The following is an 18,339-nucleotide window of genomic DNA, read 5'->3' as shown; positions in this document are numbered from 1 at the left end:
CAATGTGGACTTACTAGTTCGAACTAGCAAAACGCTAGTTCGAACTAGTTTTTAGTTCTAGATGCGTTAGTTCGAACTAGCTTAGTTCGAATTAACTAATTCGAACTAAGTTAGTTCGAACTAGCGCTGTAGTGTAGACGTACCCAAACAGGGGTGTGTCAACTCAGGGGGGTCATGGCCAAACAGGATTACGGATTCACTTCACACCAGAGTCAGTTAGGGATAGTTGCTTTTATTAATCTCACTATGTCACTACTATTACAGGCTTAATACTGCCAAATGGTTACACAGCTACTGCAAAGTGACACATCAATAAGCATAGGCAGAGGAATGCATAAAAGAGCGACAGGCACTTAGAAATGCTTACACCCCTTCAGTCTGTGGGGAGTCCTGTTCCTGTCACCTCGCACCAGGCCGCAGTGGACATGGTTCCAGCTGGGGGACTCCAGGGCACCCTCCAAGGTCTAGGTCCCTGATGAGACTCACCGGGCACGGGACTCCCTACACTAGTCATAGAATCATAGAACTGGAAGAGACCTCAGAAGGACATCAAGTCCAGCCCCCTGCTCTAGGCAGGACCAATTCCAACTAAATCAACCCAGCCAGGGCTTTGTCAAGCTGAGACTTAAACACCTCTAGGGATGGAGACTCCACTACTTCCCCAGGTAACCCATTCCAATGCTTCACCACCCTCCTAGTGAAATAGCTTTTCCTAATATCCAACCTGGACCTCTCCCACCACAACTTGAGACCATTGCTCCTTGTTCTGCCATCTGTCACTACTGAGAACAGCCTCTCTCCATCCTCTTTGGAACCTCCCTTCAGGAAGTTGAAGGCTGCTATCAAATCCCCCCTCACTCTTCACTTCTGCAGACTAAACAGACCCAAGTCCCTCAGCCTCTCCTCATAAGTCATATGCTCCAGCCCCCTAATCATTTTGGTTGCCCTCCGCTGGACCCTCTCCAATGCGTCCACATCCTTTTTGTAGTGGGGGGCCCAGAACTGGACACAATACTCCAGATGTGGCCTCACCAAATCTGAATAAAGGGGAATAATGACATCTCTGGATCTGCTGGCAATGCTCCTCTTAATGCACCCTAATATGCCATTAGCCTTCTTGGCTACAAGGGCACACTGTTGACTCATATCCAGCTTCTCATCCACTGTAACCCCCAGGTCTCTTTCTGCAGAACTACTACTTAACTGGTTGGTCCCCAGCTTGTAACTATGCTTGGGATTCTTCCGTCCCAAGTGCAGGACTCTACACTTGTCCTTGTTGAACCTCATCAGATTTCTTGTGGTCCAATCCTCCAATTTGTCTAAGTCATTCTGGACCCTATCTCTGCCCTTAAGCGTATCTACCTCTTCCCCCCCAGCTTTGTGTCATCTGCAAGCTTGCTGAGGGTGCAATCCATCCCCTCATCCAGGTCATTAATAAAGATATTGGACAAAACCCGTCCTAGAACCGAACCTTGGGGCACTCCACTAGAAACCGACCGCCATCCTGACATCGAGCCGTTGATCACTACCCGCTGGGCCCGGCCTTCTAGCCAGCTTTCTAGCCATCTTACCATCCATTTATCCAATCCACATTTCCCTTAACTTGCTGGCAAGAATATTGTGGGAGACCGTATCAAAAGCCTTGCTAAAGTCAAGGTATATAACATCCACTGACTTCCCCACGTCCGAGCCAGTTACCTCATCATAGAAGCTAATCAGATTGGTCAGTGTCACAGGGCGCACGCCCCCCAGTAGCCTCAGTGCCCCCTGACTGTCTTCACATGGCCCATCTCAGGGCGAGTTACAGTCTGTATGGGTTGCTCATCATCGGCTTCACAGCAGTTTATACTGGCCCTTTAAACAGGCCGAGTCCACACACAGATTCTCGTCGTAGCTGGGCACCCCCCCGGTAGGGGGACCCGGGCCCACCCTACTCCACCGGGTCCCGGCCCAGGGCCCTGTGAGCAACCGGGTATAGGGTCACTCCCTCGGTGGGGCTAGCTAGCCGAAACCCACCGAGGCTCTCGGGCCAAGAGGGGCGCCTCCCGCTCCTGCCCTGGGCCACTTCCTACCTGGCCTTGCCCAGCTGGCTGCGAACTCCAGGCCAGCGTCCCCTCGGCAGGTAGTCCCCAGGTGACACCAACTCGCCTCTGCCTTCCTCCAGGCCTCTCCTGGCATCCCCGGCAACTGCTGAGGGAGAGCTTCCCTCTCCAGTCTGTCTCCTGCAGCTGTACCCCTCCCAGGAGCTCTTGCTGCCTCTGCAGTCAGCCCTGCCCTCCCCCTTCCAGGGACTGGGCCTCTCCTTTTATAGCTGGCAGCTGGGCTCATTAGCCTAACCATCTCAGCTGGTCTTCCAGCTTCCCTTAGGCTCGGGGCCTGAGCCTGGAGCTTAAAGGCCCAGTGCAGGGCAGGCGCCCTGTCACAGTCAGGCACGACTTGCCCTTTAGAAATAGTCAGCATGTATTCACAATCACTTTTCTCTCATCCAAGTGCCTCAAAATGGATTCCTTAAGGATCCCTTCCATGATTTTTCCAGGAACCGAGGTAAGACTGACCGGCCTATAGTTCCCTGGATCGTCCTTCTTCCCTTTTTTGAAGATGGGCACTACATTTGCCTTTTTCCAGTCATCCGGGATCTCTCCTGATCTCCACGACTTTTCAAAGATAATGGCCAAAGGCTCCTCAATGACATTTGCCAACTCCCTCAGTACCCTCGGATGCACTAAGTCTGGACCCATGGATTTATGTACATTTAGCTTTTCTAAATAGTTCCTAACCTGTCATACTACAGTTGTTTACCGGATGTGCGCATTCTTGGCTCAATGCCATTCTTATCACTCTTATGAGTGGAAACCAAGGTCAAACTTGTTTACTGCTTAGTAGTTTCCCAGCCCGAGGCATGGGTTAAAGCTGATAAGGGCCAGCTGCTGTTTGCACTTGCAGGGTCCTAGGCTATGGACCTGCTAAGCTGCAGGACCCACATATGACTTTTTATGTGACAGGGTGGACACTTGAACCCACCCCCAGGGGTACCCCAAAAGAACTTGAAAAAAGAAAAGAGGAAAAACAAGCTGCAGTCTGTGGTAGCTGACCCCTTTGGTTGCTAGGTGTTACAGAGAAAAATCTCAGCACAATACTTAGATGGTAAAGGTGGAGGGGAGGCATATATTCACACAGACTAGTTGAAACCAAACCACAAAATAAAGAGAAATTACTCTGAACGTAATTCGACTCATATTTCCTTGGGCCTCACTCCTAATTTTTCTATTTGTTCAGTCTGCTCCTGAATTCCATGGGGGGGTGGGGGGGCGGGTAGTTCTGCCTGGGTTTAAATCATTCTGGCTACGTCTACATTGGCATCCTTTCCGGAAAAGGGATGCTAATGAGACGAGTCGGAATTGCAAATCCGCGGGGGATTTAAATATCCCCACAGCATTTGCATTTACATGGCTGCCGCTTTTTTCTGGCTTGGGGATAAGCCGGAGAAAAGCGCCAGTCTAGATGCAATTCTCCGGAAAATAAGCCCTTTTCCAGAGGATTTCTTATTCCTACTTGAAAGTTTCACGAGGAGTAACGGTAGTTCGGACTAGGCTTCCTAGTCCGAACTACCTAGTCCGTGCCGCGTGTAGCCGCAGGGCACGGAGTCCGCACTAGCGGACATTTAAAAATGGCGGCGCCCGGCGAGATGCAAATGAAGCCCGGGAAATTCAAATCCCGGGCTTCATTTGCAACTCCGGTTGCCTACATTACCACCCTAGTTCGAACTAGGGTGGTAGTGTAGACATACCCTATATGACTAGCCAATTAGCCCGTCATAAGATGGGATTTTCAGGTCTCTCCTCCACGTCGATCTTCTCTCCTGAGCCTCCGGTCTCTCGCTCTCTCTCTCTCTCCTCTCCTCCTACTGCCTCCCCCCCCCTCAGCTCTCCTCTGCCTTCTGCCTTTCTCTCTGTCTCTCTCTTTCTCTTCTCCCCCTCCTGCCTCTCACTCTCTCTTCGCTCTCCTCGGTCTCCATCGGGGATGCACGCTTGTCCAGGCCCTGCCCCCTGGGTGTGTATGTCACCGCCCCGCCCCCCTTCGCCTCCCGCCGTGGTGCTTGGATGACTTCTGCACCGCTCAGCTGGGCCGCCGCGTGGGAGCAAGCGGCGCAGCGGCCTCTCTCTCTCTCCTCCTACTGCCTTGCCCTCTCTCTCTCTCTCAGCTCTCGTCCGCCTCCTGCCTCTCTCCCTCTCCGTCTCTCTCTCTTTCTCTTCTCCCCCTCCCGCCTCTCACTCTGTTTCTCTTCTCCTCCTCCTGCTGTGTCTCTCAGGGTATGTCTACACTACAAAGTTAGTTCGAACTAACTTAGTTCGAATTAGTTAATTCGAACTAAGCTAGTTGGAACTAACGCATCTAGAACTAAAAACTAGTTCGAACTAGCGTTTTGCTAGTTCGAACTAGCAAGTCCACATTGAGTGGACTCTGAACAGGGCTTAAGGATGGCCGGAAGCAGTGCCGGCAGGGCATAAAAGGAGGACTTAGAGCATGGAGATGCTGTCTCAGGCTAGCCAAGGGCTGCGCTTAAAGGGTCCCGACCCCCACCCCGGACACACAGTTCTAAGGGGTGCCCCGCTTGCAAAGAAGTTCTGGCTTGGAGTGCCCTGAGTGCCCACACTGGGCACATCACACCACTCGGCCGATGCACTTGCCGCAGGCTGCCATCTGGGGAGAGAGGGAATTGGGGGGCTGCAGGAGAACTTCCACCCCCAGAAGCCCGCAGAGCCAGCCCAGTCCTCCCCATCGGGGGCTCGTACCCCATTCCGCCCTCACCTCCTTCCACTTACCCTTCCTTAGCCCCCCTTCTTATTGATGTACAAAATAAAGATAACGTTTCTTCCAACATTGACTCTGTCTTTATTGAAAAAAAAACTGGGGGAGACTGGGAAAAGGAGGTGGGAGAGGGGAAGAGAAAGGCTGGGAGAGGGGAGGGCAACTAACATGATCAGGGGTTGGGAACAGGTCCCAGATGAAGAGAGGCTACAGAGACTGGGACTGTTCAGCTTAGAAAAGAGGAGACGGAGGGGGGACAGGATAGAGGTCTCTAAAAGCAGGGGTTGGGTGGAGAGGGTGCATTCAGAAAAGTTCTTCCTGAGTTCCCATAAAGAAGGACTAGAGGACACCAAAGGAAAGGAATGGGTAGCAGGCTTGAAACTAGTAAGAGAAAGTTGTTGTTCTTCCCAAAGCAAATAGTTAACCTGTGGAACTCCTTGCTGCAGGAGGCTGTGAAGGCTACAACTAGAACAGAGTTTAAAGGGAAGTGAGATCAAGTCATGGAGGTTGGGTCCATGGAGTCCTATTAGCCAGAGGGTAGGAGTGGTGTCCCTGCCCAAAGTTTGTGGAAGGCTGGAGAGGGATGGCACGAGACAAATGGCTTGGTCATTGTCTTCGGTCCATCCCCTCCAGGGTCCCTAGGGTTGGCCGCTGTTGGCAGACAGGCTACTGGGCTAGATGGACCTTTGGTCTGACCCAGTACGGCCATTGTAAGCTCAGGGCTCAGTGTCGGGGGTCTCAGTGGACCCCCTTGATTTTCATGCACACCTGGTCCTGGGTGGCCAGGCTGGCAGCTCTCCTGCCCTAGACGGCCACTTTCCTGTGCCTAGTGCGGAGATCGTGGACGAGGTCCACGATGTCCGCACTAGCCCAGGAAGGTGCCCGCCTCTTGCGGTCCAGGGCAAACTCCCGGGAGCCGCCAGCCTGGTCCCGGCAAGAGGGGGTGGGCTGGGGGGCATCGGGTGGGTGGCTCTGTGCCGTGCCAGGTGCAGGGTCTGCTAGCTGGGTGCTGGCAGGCTTGCACCTGGCACGGGCACCGTAGCCAGCCCGTGCCCCTTTAAGGGGTCCGGGGCCGGGAGGGGGGCATAGAGTTTCCCTGGTGTTGGCCAGAGTGGCCACCAGGGAAACCTGGGGAGGGCTAGCCTCCCACTAGTTCGAACTAAAGGGCTACACAGCCCTTAGTTCGAACTAGCTAGTTCGAACTAGGCGTTAGTCCTCGTAAAATGAAGTTTACCTAGTTCGAACTAAGCGCTCCGCTAGTTCGATTCAAATTCGAACTAGCGGAGCGCTAGTGTAGCACCTATTAAAGTTAGTTCGAACTAACGTCCGTTAGTTCGAACTAACTTTGTAGTGTAGACATACCCTCACTGTCCTCCACCTCCTCCATTCTCCTCTCTGTCTCCTCCATGTCCTTTGTGTCTGCTCTGCTTTCCTCCTTTTGAATCCGGCACCCTTTCCTGATGTCAGAGACGCACGCTCGTACAGGCCCCAACTCCTACCTGTTCCCTCTGGGCAGTGCTGTTATCTCCCACCGTGGTGCTCGGCTGACTTCTGCTCTGCTCAGCTGGGCCACCGTGGGGGCGCCCAAACAGCCGCTTGCTCCATTTTTTCCGCCACGGGGGAGCAAGCGGCCATTTGGGCTCCCCCGTGGCAGCCCAGCTGAGCGGTGCAGAAGTCACCTGAGCACCACGGCGGGAGACAACAGTGCCACCCAGAGGGAACAGCCAGTGTTCCAGTGTTAGTCACAGACATTGGGCTACTATATATATGATGGGGCAGGAGGGCTGACTCTGGGGAAACTCCCCTGCAGCAGCCTGTGTCTACAACCCAGGGCAGGAGCACTGGTTCTGTCAATGTGCCCTGCAGCAGTCTGTCCATACAGCATGGGGCAGGAGCCCTGCCAAGAATGGGCAGCTCTCTCTGGCTTGAATCCTGTTTCAGTATCTTGAGCGCCAGAGGCAGAGAGTAGGTTAAAGGAAAATAAATGTTAAAATCCTAAATAAATAAATAATGGGGGCTCCTCTCTCTCCAGCCCCGCCTCTCGGCACTTAGATTGCTTTTTTGATGGTTTCTAAATAGTCAGCTGATTGCATCTGGGAGTGAAATGAAACAGATTTCATTTTTCACACGCAGCACAATGGCGGTACTGACAAAGGAGGAAGGCTGCCCATTGTTCCACTCTGCCATCCTCACATCCTACCTCTGTACCATGAATTAACCCTTTTCACCTCGGCCATTGTCACAACCCCACTTCTGAGCTGCCAAACAAAGGCGCAAGAAAGCCCTCTCCATGTACAGAGGCGGGAGCACTGAAGCGGGGAGTGGGCCAAGACCAGTTTGGCTGGTATCTGTCATTTCTCTCTCCCTCCCTGTATATGGCTGTCTCTCCCTGTCCTGACTGTCAGAGGACTCTTTCCTCTCGGCCACTGCTCATCCAACTTTGCTTGCCACAAGCAACCACCTCGCTTTACCTGCTTGGAGCCCTCCCTCCCCTTCTGCAAACTGCAGTACAGATCCACACAGGAGGGGGTGCAAGGCGGGGGAATTTTATTCCACTGACCCAGATTCCCCACTTTCTTACACCAGGGCAGGCCACTGGCATGAGCATTCTGTCTCCTGATTAACACTGGAATGGGGTTTCTCCTATTTTTCTGTGCTGGGACTTTTGTAGGACACTGGGTCACATGGTACCATTTCCCCTCTCCAGCTCCACAGCTACTTTTGCAAGCAGTGATGTTGGAGTACAAAGCCTGTCATGAACAGGAGTGCTGACCAGCACCCGATGACTAAGGTGTTAACTCAGGTAGCTAGCAAAGGTGTTAGCCACAGGGCCGGGAGAGCCAATCGAGATAGCGGGTTGAAATTTGAATTGGATATAGATTCCTTGCCTGCTTTCTTTGTGGGAGAACCAGGGGTTGAGAGACACAGAGACTGTGTCTACACTGCACCCCTTTTCCGGAAAAGGGATGCCGATTAGACACTTCGGAATTGCAAATTCGCGGGGGATTTAAATATCCCCCGCGGCATTTGCATTTACATGGCTGCCGCTTTTTTCTGGCTTGGGGATAAGCTGGAGAAAAGCACCAGTGTAGACGCGATTCTCCGGAAAATAGAGGCATAACGGTGAAACGTGTAGTAATGGTAGTTCGGACTAGGAAGCCTAGTCTGAACTACCTAGTCCGTGCCACATGTAGACGCGCGGCACGGAGTCCGCACTAGCGGACATTTAAAAATGGCGGCGCCCGGCGAGATGCAAATGAAGCCCGGGAAATTCAAATCCCGGGCTTCATTTGCAACTCTGGTTGCCTACATTACCACCCTAGTTCGAACTAGGGTGGTAGTGTAGACATACCCATATATTGTAGCCCAATGTCTGTGACTCTAACGCTGAAATGCTGGCTGTTCCCTCTGGGCGGCGTTGTTGCCTCCCTCCGTGGCGCTCGGCTGACTTCTGCGCAGCTCAGCTGGGCTGCCCCAGGGGAGCAAGCGACACAAGCAGCCGTTTGGGGTCCGTGCTCCCCATGCAGCATACAGGTGCTGCATGGGGAGCACGGACCCCAAACGGACCCCAAACGGCTGCTTGCTCCCCTGTGGAGCCCAAACAGCTGTTTGGGCTCCACGCTCCCCGTGCTGCATGGGGAGTATGGAGCCCAAACGGTCACTTGCGCCACTTGCTCCCACGCGGTGGCCCGGCTGAGCAGCGCAGAAGTCAGGCGAGCAACACGGTGGTAGGAGAAGGGGGGTGGGGCGGTGATGTACATGGCCAGGGGGCGGGGCCTGGAGCTGCTGTCATGCCGCATGTCACCGCCCCACCCCCCTTCGCCTCCCGCCATGGCGCTCAGCTGACTTCTGCGCCGCTCAGCCGGGCTGCTGCGGGGGAGCCCAAACAGCCGCTTGCTCCACTTGCTCCCTTGCAGCGGCCTGGCTGAGTGGCGTAGAACTCAGCCGAGCGCCATGGCGGGAGGCGAAGGGGGGTGGGGTGGTGACGCGTGACATGACAGCGGCTCCAGGTCCTGCCCCCTGGCCATGAACATCACTGCCCTGCCCCCCTTCACCTCCAGCCGTGGCACTCACCTGACTTCTGCGCTGCTCAGCTGGGCCGCCGCGTGGGAGCAAGTGGCGCAAGTGACCGTTTGGGCTCCGTACTCCCCATGCAGCACGGGGAGCGTGGAGCCCAAACAGCTGTTTGGGCTCCGCAGTCCCCCAAGTGAGAGGCAGGAGGGAGAGGAGAAGGGAAAGAGAGAGAGGCAAGAGGTGGAGGAGAGCTGAGAGAGAGAGAGAGAGAGAGCGTCAGGGAGGCAGTAGAAGGAGGAGAGAGAGAGAAACGGACGTGGAGGAGAGACCCAAAAATCCCGTCTTATGACGGGCTATTGGCTAGTTGCTATATAGAGAAGCTCAAGCAGTGGATTCCCTCAGAGTAGCCCTCCTGCCTAGGGGTATGTCTACACTACAGCACTAATTCGAACTAAGCTAATTCGAACTAACGCGTCTAGAACTAAAAACTAGTTCGAATTAGCGTTTTGCTAATTCGAACTAGCGTGTCCACACTGATTGGATGCAGGGGGGCATTTAAGGGCAGCTGAAACCGGTTCTGGCAGGGCATCAGGTCAGTAGTTGCTTTGTGTGGCTGCTGTCTGAGGCTATCTGAGGCTCGAGCTTAAAGGGACCCCCCTGGACAGCCGGTTCTCAGCTTTTCCTGCTTGCTTGCCAACCTCGCCGAGGGACAGCAAAGCGTTGGTCTCTGTGCCCGTCTGTGTCGGTGCTTCCCTTCGGGGGGGCCGCCGCAGGTGGCAACATGGAGCCACGGCTCGCCCTGCACCTTCTGGTGCACTTTCTGGACTTGCTGCTGCAAGCCTGCCAGCAATGGCTGGAGGCTGCCTGGCACCACCTGGTGAACGTCAGCCCCCTGCCTCTCCGCCTGGCCGCCCTGGGGACCATGGAGGAGCTGCAGCGGCACCCGGACGCCGGCGTGCCCCGCCGCATCTGGCGTCTGGACACCAGCAGCGACTGGTGGGACCACATCGTCCTGGAGCGCTGGGAGGGCCGACAGTGGACCCAGAATTTCAGGATGGGGAGGGACACCTTCCTGGAGCTCTGCGAGTGGCTCGCCCCTGCCCTGCAAAGAAGGGACACTCGCATGAGGCCCGCCATCCCCCTACAGAAGAGTGTGGTCATCGCCCTCTGGAAGCTCTCCACGCCGGACAGCTACCGATCCATCAGGAACCAGTTTGGCGTGGGGAGATCCACTGTCGAAGCGGTGCTCATGCAGGTACGGCACTCATTGGCCACTGGACCGGGGGGAGGGGGGCTGCAAGGAGGGGATGGGCCGCCCCAGGGAAAAAGGGGGGGGAGGAGGCAAAAGTGCCCTGCACCGGTCTCTCCCGGCCATAGTACACGCCGCCCGGGGGGGGGGTTGCTTCCGGGAGTGGGGCACGGGGCACTGCCAGGGTACGAACACTCCCAGCCACCCGGGCGCCCCACTGATTTGCGCTTTGCTGTGTCTCTCTGCAGGTGGTCAGGGCCATCAACCAGGTGCTGCTCCGCAGGGTGGTCCGCCTCGCCGACCCGGACGCCGTCATCCGGGGGTTCGGCGCCCTCGGCTTCCCCAACTGCGGCGGGGCCATCGACGGGACGCATATCCCCATCCGTGCCCCAGAACACCAGGCGTCCCGGTACATCAACCGCAAGGGGTACTTCTCCGTGATCCTGCAGGCCGTGTGTGACCACCAGGGACAGTTCATGGACATTAATGTGGGCTGGTCCGGCAAGGCACACGACGCCCGGGTGTACCGCAACTCCTCCGTGTGCCAGCGGCTGCAGGCCGGGACCTTCTTCCCCGACTGCCACATCAGGGTCGGGGACGTGGACCTGCCCGTGTGCCTGGTGGGGGATGCCGCCTACCCCCTACAGCCGTGGCTGATGAAGCCCTACACGGGGCACCTCAATCCCTCCCGCCAGGCCTTCAATGCCAGGCTGACCAGGGCCCGCATCGTGGTGGAAGGGGCCTTCGGGCGACTGAAAGCCCGCTTTCGATGCCTCCTCACCCGCCTGGACCTCGCCGAGCACAATATACCTCCTGTAGTGGCAGCATGTTCTGTGCTGCACAATTTGTGTGAGAGAAAGGGGGAGGCTTTCCTGCCAGCCTGGATAGCTGAGGCTGACCGCATGGCTGGCCACTACGCTCAGCCCTGCACCACCGCTGTCCGGGAAGCCCACCGGGGGGCTGTCCGGATCCAGGAAGCCCTGCGGGAGAGCTTCCTGGTGGAGGAGGAGGACTGAACTCTCCCTGCATGCCCCAGGGGGGCCTTCTTCCACCCTCCCCATCTTCCCCTTTCCCCTTCCTAACCACCCTTCCTAATGTCAAATAAAGACACCTGTTTTGGCAAACAGCATCTCTTTTTATTTAACATAAGTGGGAAGTGGGGTGGGGGGATGGAGGAGTGAGGGTGGGAGAGGGGAGGGGGAAACCTGGGACGAGGGAGCTGGAAGGGAAAGGAAATCTCAGGGGTGGGGGTCCAGCTGCCTCTACCGTCTTGCAACACTGCAGGTGAGGGGGCGTCGGGGGGGAATGGGTGTGGAGGTTGGGGCAGGAGGGACGGGGGCTGCGGAGGAAGCAGGAGCAGGGGGAGCAGGAGCAGGAGGAAGCGGGAACCGGTCGAGGAAGCGGGAACCGGTCGAGGAGGCTCTGGAGGTGGCCTCTGAGGGCACGGCCCTGCTCCTCCAGTGCCTCCAAGCTCCGCTGCCGCAGCCAAAGGTCCTCCTGGACCCAGTGGTCCTGGGTGCGGAGCTGGTGATCCAGGAAGCGGAGGTGCTGCCGCTGGTAGTCCTCCTGGTTCCTGGTTCTCCTGCTGGCCCGGGCGCGGGTGGCTGCTGCACGCGGTGTGGTGTGCCCTGCAGGCCCAGGTGGTGCGGCTGTGGTGAAACAAGAGCAGCGGTCAGTTCTCCCTGGGGCCCAGGTGTGTGAAACCCCGCCCCACTCTGCAAGGCCAGGGCCCCTGCATGACACCCAGATGCTGCTCCATGGTGGGCAAAGCCCAGGCGCACGGTCCCTGGGCTCCCTCTCCCCCCAGCCCCCCGTACACATAAGGGGAGCATGATGGTACTCACATGTGGAGGCCTCCCCGGCCTCTGACGACACAGGCGAGCGGCTCAGTGGGGTGCCTCAGGGGTCCTGGGCAGGCTGCCGGCAGGCTCCTGGCTCTCTGCGTCCTCCTCCTCGGTGTCAGGGAGTGGTCCCTCTGCCCCGGGGTCAATCACCACCTGGGGGGCAGGGATGGCATGAGCCCCCAGGATGTGGTCCAGAGCCAGAAAGTGGGGGCAGGTCTCTGGGTCGGCCCCTGGCTGGCAGGCCCGGGAGTAGGACTGCCGCAGGTCCTTTATCTTGCAGCGGACCTGCTCCCTGCTGCGGTGGTGGCCTCTGGCGGCCAGGCTGGCAGCCATGCGGCCGTAGGCGGCCGCATTCCTGTGGCTAGTGCGGAGATCGTGGACATTGGAGGCTTCCCCCCAAACCTCGATGAGGTCCACGATCTCCGCACTATACCAGGTGGGCGCCTGCCTCTTGCATCCCCGGGCAGGCTCCTGGGAGCCGCCAGGCTGGTCCCGGGAAGAGGGGGAGGGCTGGGGTGCATCGGGTGGCTGGCTCATGGGGGTGTGCGGTGCACAGTCTGCTGGCAGCGTGCTGGCAGGCTTGCAACTGGCACAAACCCTGTAGCCAGCCCGTGGCCCTTTAAGGGCTCCGGGGCCGGGAGGGGGGCAATAGAGTTTGCCTGGTGTTGGCCAGAGTGGCCAGCAGGGCAAGCTGGGAAGGGCTAGCCTCCCACTTGGTGTGTAGCCTCTTGGGGGGGGGGGGGGTTTAGTCTCTTGGGGGGGGGGTTTAAACCAGGAGCCTCTTGCAGGGGGAGGTTAAACCAGGAGACGAGAGACATGGAATGATTTAAACCCAGGCAGGACTACCATGCCTCCAAGGAATTCGGGGCATGGAAGTAGACTGAACCAAGATTGGAAGTACAGGGAATGTGAATCTAGCCACGATCAGGGTATTTTCTTTATTCTGTGGTTTGCTTTGAACTGCTCTGTGTGAATCTATGTCTCCCCTCCTGATTTACCATCTAAGTATTGCTCCTAGAGATTTTCTCTGTCTTTTAATTTGTTTTCCTTAGTTGCTCTCTGATGAGGGTATATCTATACTACAGAGTTTTGTAGGAAAAATGGCCATTTTTCCAACAAAACTTGCAGAATGTCCACACTGCAGTCGCATTCTTCCGAAAGTAAATGGAAATAACAGAGGGCTTTTCCTGACATTGGTACTCCTCTGTCTACGAGGAAGAAGCCTTTTTCCGAAAGCTCTTTCGGGAAAAGGCGTGTGTGGATGGGGAGAAGGGTTTTTTCCAAAAGAAGAGGCCTCCAGGAAATAACACAGGCGCCCTGGTGGACACTCCATCCAAAGTAATCACAACTCTATAGTTCCTGGCTCCTCTTAAAGCTGCAAGCACCCTGGACAATCCTTGTGGCAGGAAGCCAGCCTTGGAGCAGCACCCTGACTGTGTGGCTCTCCCTGCCACAGGCATTTGGAGCAATGTCCAAGCCACAAGACCCCCGCAACCCCTCTGGCCCTTGCAGGGAGCAGCCCCAGGGGTCCCAGGACCCACCCAGGGGGACCAAGAGGCGCGCACCCTCCTGGTCCAGACTGGAGAGCCTGTCCCTCCTCGAGCTATGGGGCGAGGAGGACACCTTGCAGGATCTCCAGTCCAAGTGCCAAAACACAGATGTATTTAAGCACATGGCCAAGTCCCTGGCGGAGCACGGACACCCACCCCAGACCTTGGAACAGGTCCGGAGTAAGGTGAAAGAGCTCCATCAGGGATATGTCTGGGCCAGAGAGCGTAGCTCGCGCTCAGGGGCAGGACCCCACACCTGCCCCTATTACCAGGAGCTGCACCAAATCCTGGGTGGTGGGGAAATGTCTTCCCCACCCATTTTCAACTCCAGCCTCAAGACTCCCGTGGTCCCCCAGCCGGAGGTCACAGTGGCGTTGGAGGAGCAGGAGGACCAGGGCCAGCTGGAGGAGGAAACGGTCACCCTGTCCCTGGAGCCATTGCCAGTAAGCCAGGATGTCTCCCAGGCCTCTTAGGATGCTGGGGAGGGATCTTCAGGTGAGTGCTCTCACTTTGTCACACACACAGGGCGGGGGAGGTGGGTGCGCGGGGGGCAGGGGGCGAGTGTCGCTCAGGCTGCTCAGGCTAGAACAAGTCTGGAGTAAGGTGAAAGAGCTCCTCCAGGGCCAGGGAGTGCAGCTCTCACTCTGGGGCAGGACCCCACTCTTGTCCCTACTACCAGGAGCTCCACCAGATCCTGGGGATTGGGGAAGCCCTCCCCCCCCCCGTGGTGGTGGACTCGGGGCTCAAGACACCCGTGGTCACCCACCTGGAGCTCCCTGGTGAGGAGGAGGATGAGGAACATCAGGTGAAAGAGGAGGAGGACACGGCCAGTACGGTGACCCTCACCCTTGAGCTGGTACCCCAGGGCCTGCACGTGTCACAGGCATCCTCTGACGGTGGGGAGGGATCATCAGGTGAGTGCTCTCAGTTTTACACACACACAGGGCAAAGGAGGAGGGTGCAGAGGGGATGGGGTTTGATCGTTGCTTGGCCTTCTCGGCCTGGACGTCGTGCTGCAGTCGGTGCACGTAGAAGAACGTGCAGCACCAGTCTGCACCACACAGCCTCAGGAGGCAGCCCCGGAGCACCCCCGGGATCCTGCTCACAGGATCAGGGGAGGCCACACACACGTCTGACCCCTGGGGGGATGCCCTCCCACCACCAGCCACCGCTGGAAGCAGACTGGGGACAAGGGCACACACATGGTTGCACACAGCCTGAGGAGTACTGCACACAGCAAACAGGCATGCCTGCTCACACAAGGCACCACCCACTCCCGTGGACAGCGCTGCCAGGAGCAGGTGTATGTGCGGGCCCCATGGAAGGCCAGGCTGCTCCAGGAGCCTCTACTGCCCATGGGATCCCAGTGTGGACGGACACTTCCTTTGCCTGCTTGTCCGTAGGCTGGGGGGTGGGGGGAATCGGGAAGTATGGTCCCCATGGCACCTCGGGGACCCTGTGAAGCAGGGCCCGCTGTGGAGGCCACACATGGCCTTGCTCCCAGGACAATCCCCCTCCTCTGGCCCGAGGACTGTTGGTCACTGCTCACAGAGGAGGGCACGGCCTCAGGGACAGCGTGTGCATGGATGACTGACCGCCTCTCCCTCTTTATTCTCCACAGCTGGACCAGCTGTAGCAGAGGGGCGATTCACGCCAGCCGAGGCAGCTGCCTGATCCCGGGGGAGGCGCAAGCGCCAGAGGGTGCATGAGGATTTCCTGAGGCAGCATGTGGGCATGCTGCATGACATGCAGCCGACCCTGGTACAGAAGGTCCAGGAGGATGCTGAGTGGCAGAGCTGCATGTGGGACCAGCTCCTGCGGCAGGGCGACAACATGTGTGCCATCATGTGGGAAATGATGGTACACCCGGCTGCTGTCACTTCTCCTGCCTCCCATCCTCCTGCCCCCCCTGCTATGCCCATTCCCCCGCGCCCCAAGCGATGCCTCTGCCCCCTCCCCCTGCCATCCCTGACCCCTCTCCAGTCCCCCTCCTGTTGTCCCAGGCCCCACGCAACCCCAAATTCACTGAGCCCCCCACCTCCCTCCCCGATCCAGGTTCTCAGTGCCCCTCCTCCCCAGTTGATTTTATTATAAAAAAATACGAAGTTTGTTTTGTTGAAATCAAAACAGGTGTGCTTATTGAGAGTTGGGGGAAGGGAGGGGTTGTGGTGGGAAAAGGATAGTGGACTAAGACACAGGCCCCTAGTGCGGAGGCCCTTGGGAGAGTTACTGGGGTCCTTGAGAGAAACTCACCCTCAGAGCCTCCCGGATGTTTACCCCTGCCTGATGTGCCTGGTGGATGGCAGCTGTGTGTGGCTGATCAAAGGCCCTCCCTTCGCGGCTGGCTTCTGCCCCCCACCTCGGTAGGAAGGCCTCCCCTAGACACACCAAGATGACCTAGCAGGCTTTAAAAGCCAGAGGCAGAGCAACCAGGGAGCGAAAGCAGACAGGGGGCTGCAGACAGAGGAGTTTGAGAGGGAGTTTGACAGAGGGAGGCCTACGATGGTCAGGAAGACCCGCAACACCTGCGCCAGCACTGCTCCTGTCTCCTCCACCGGCACCTGTAGCCAGACAGAGCTCCTGAGCATGGATACCTCTACCCAGATCCTGGTGTGGTTTTGCAGGGACTGTGGCTTGCAATTCCCACTTATTGATATCCAAGCTGGGGAGATCATCCAATGCGAAAGGTGCCTGCTGGTGGAATCTCTCAGGCAGCAGGTGGGAGAGCTACAGGAGAAGGTAGCTAGGTTGAGGAGCACCCAAATCCACGAGCAATTCCTGGACCATGTCCATGAGGAGACATCTGAGGTAGCTGTCCCAGTACACAGGACTGTGGCCACACCACTGGTGGAGGAGGAGACGGCTCAGAGTGGACACTGGCAGCTGGTTACTTCTGGCAGCAGGCAGTGCTCCACCCCCACTCCGAACCCTCCCGCCGTGGTACTAGGAAACCGTTATGCTCTTCTTTATACAGGAGATAAGGAATCTCCCCCTACACCAGAGGAGGAGAAGCCTCGTACCCCCAAGGCTGGGAGGTCTGCTGCCACCACTGCGAATAGGAAACGTAGGGTAGTGGTGGTCGGAGACTCTCTTCTGAGGGGGACGGAGGTGCCCATCTCTCACCCTGACATTTCATCTCGGGAGGTGCTGTCTGCCGGGGGCCCGTATCCGAGATGTTACGGAGGCATTGTCGAGGATTATCCGGCCCTCTGACTACTACCCCATGCTACTCATCCATGTGGGCACTAATGATACTGGGAGGTGTGACACTGAGCGGATCAAGAGTGACTACAGGGCTCTGGGAGTACGGGTGAAGGAGTTTGGAGCGCAGGTGGTATTCTCTTTGCCCGGGCCCCTACCTTCAACAGGAAGGACCAGAGACATGTGCATCCTGGAGGTGAATGCCTGGCTGCGAGGATGGTGTTGCCAGGAGGGCTTTGGCTTGCTCGACCATGGGATGCTATTCCAGGAAGGACTGCTGGGCAGAGATGGCATCCACCTTTCGAGGAGGGGGAAGACCCTATTTGGACACAGACTGGCTAACCTAGTGAGGAGGGCTTTAAACTAGGGTCGACGGGGACAGGTGAGCAAAGCCCACGGGTAAGTGGAGAACATGGAGACCTGGGAGATGGGTCGGAAATGGGAGGGAGCATGGGCTATAATGGCAGAGAGAAAGGAGGGTCAGGGCAAAACTGGGAGGCAAGGTCAAATCAGTATCTTAGATGCCTATATACAAATGCGAGAAGTATGGGTAATAAGCAGGTAGAACTGGAAGTGCTAATAAATAAGTACAATTATGATATTGTTGGCATCACAGAAACTTGGTGGGATAATACACACGATTGGAACGTTTGTATGGAAGGGTACAGCTTGCTCAGGAAGGATAGATGGGAAAAAAGGGAGGAGGTGTTGCCTTATATATTAAAAATGAACACACTTGGACTGAGGTGGAGATGGACATAGGAGACGGAAGTGTTGAGAGTCTCTGGGTTAGGCTAAAAGGGGTTAAAAACAAAGGTGATGTCATGCTAGGAGTCTACTACAGGCCACCTACCCAGGTGGAAGAAGTGGATGAGGCTTTTTTTAAACAACTAACAAAATCATCCAAAGCCCAAGATTTGGTGGTGATGGGGGACTTCAACTATCCAGATATATGTTGGGAAAATAACACAGTGGGGCACAGACTAGCCAATAAGTTCTTGGACTGCATTGGAGACAACTTTTTATTTCAGAAGGTTGACAAAGCTACTAGGGGCAAAGCTGTTCTAGATTTGATCCTAACAAACAGGGAGGAACTGGTTGAGAATTTGAAAGCAGAAGGCAGCTTGGGTGAAAGTGACCATGAAATCATAGAGTTCACAATTCTAAGGAAGGGTAGAAGTGAGAACAGCAAAATAGAGACAATGGATTTTGGGAAGGCGGATTTTGGTAAGCTCAGAGAGCTGATAGGTAAGGTCCCATGGGAATCAAGACTGAGGGGAAAAACAACTGAGGAGAGTTGGCAGTTTTCAAAAGGGACATTGTTAAGGGCCCAAAAGCAAGCTATTCCGCTGCGTAGGAAAGATAGAAAATATGGCAAAAGACCGCCTTGGCTTAACTACGAGATCTTCCATGATCTAAAAATAAAAAAGGAATCATAAAAAAATGGAAACTAGGACAAATTACAAAGGATGAATATAAGAAAACAACACAGGTATGCAGGGGCAAGATTAGAAAGGCAAAGGCACAAAATGAGCTCAAACTAGCTACGGGAATAAAGGGAAACAAGAAGACTTTTTATAAATACATTAGAAGCAAGAGGAAGACCAAGGACAGGGTAGGCCCACTGGTCAGTGAGGAGGGAGAAGCTAGATAATTTTAAAGAGAAGCTAGA

This window comes from Pelodiscus sinensis, unplaced genomic scaffold (genome assembly GCF_049634645.1).
Source record: "Pelodiscus sinensis isolate JC-2024 unplaced genomic scaffold, ASM4963464v1 ctg36, whole genome shotgun sequence".
In the NCBI taxonomy this organism is placed as follows: domain Eukaryota; kingdom Metazoa; phylum Chordata; order Testudines; family Trionychidae; genus Pelodiscus; species Pelodiscus sinensis.
Note: the sequence above shows the minus strand (reverse complement) of the source record.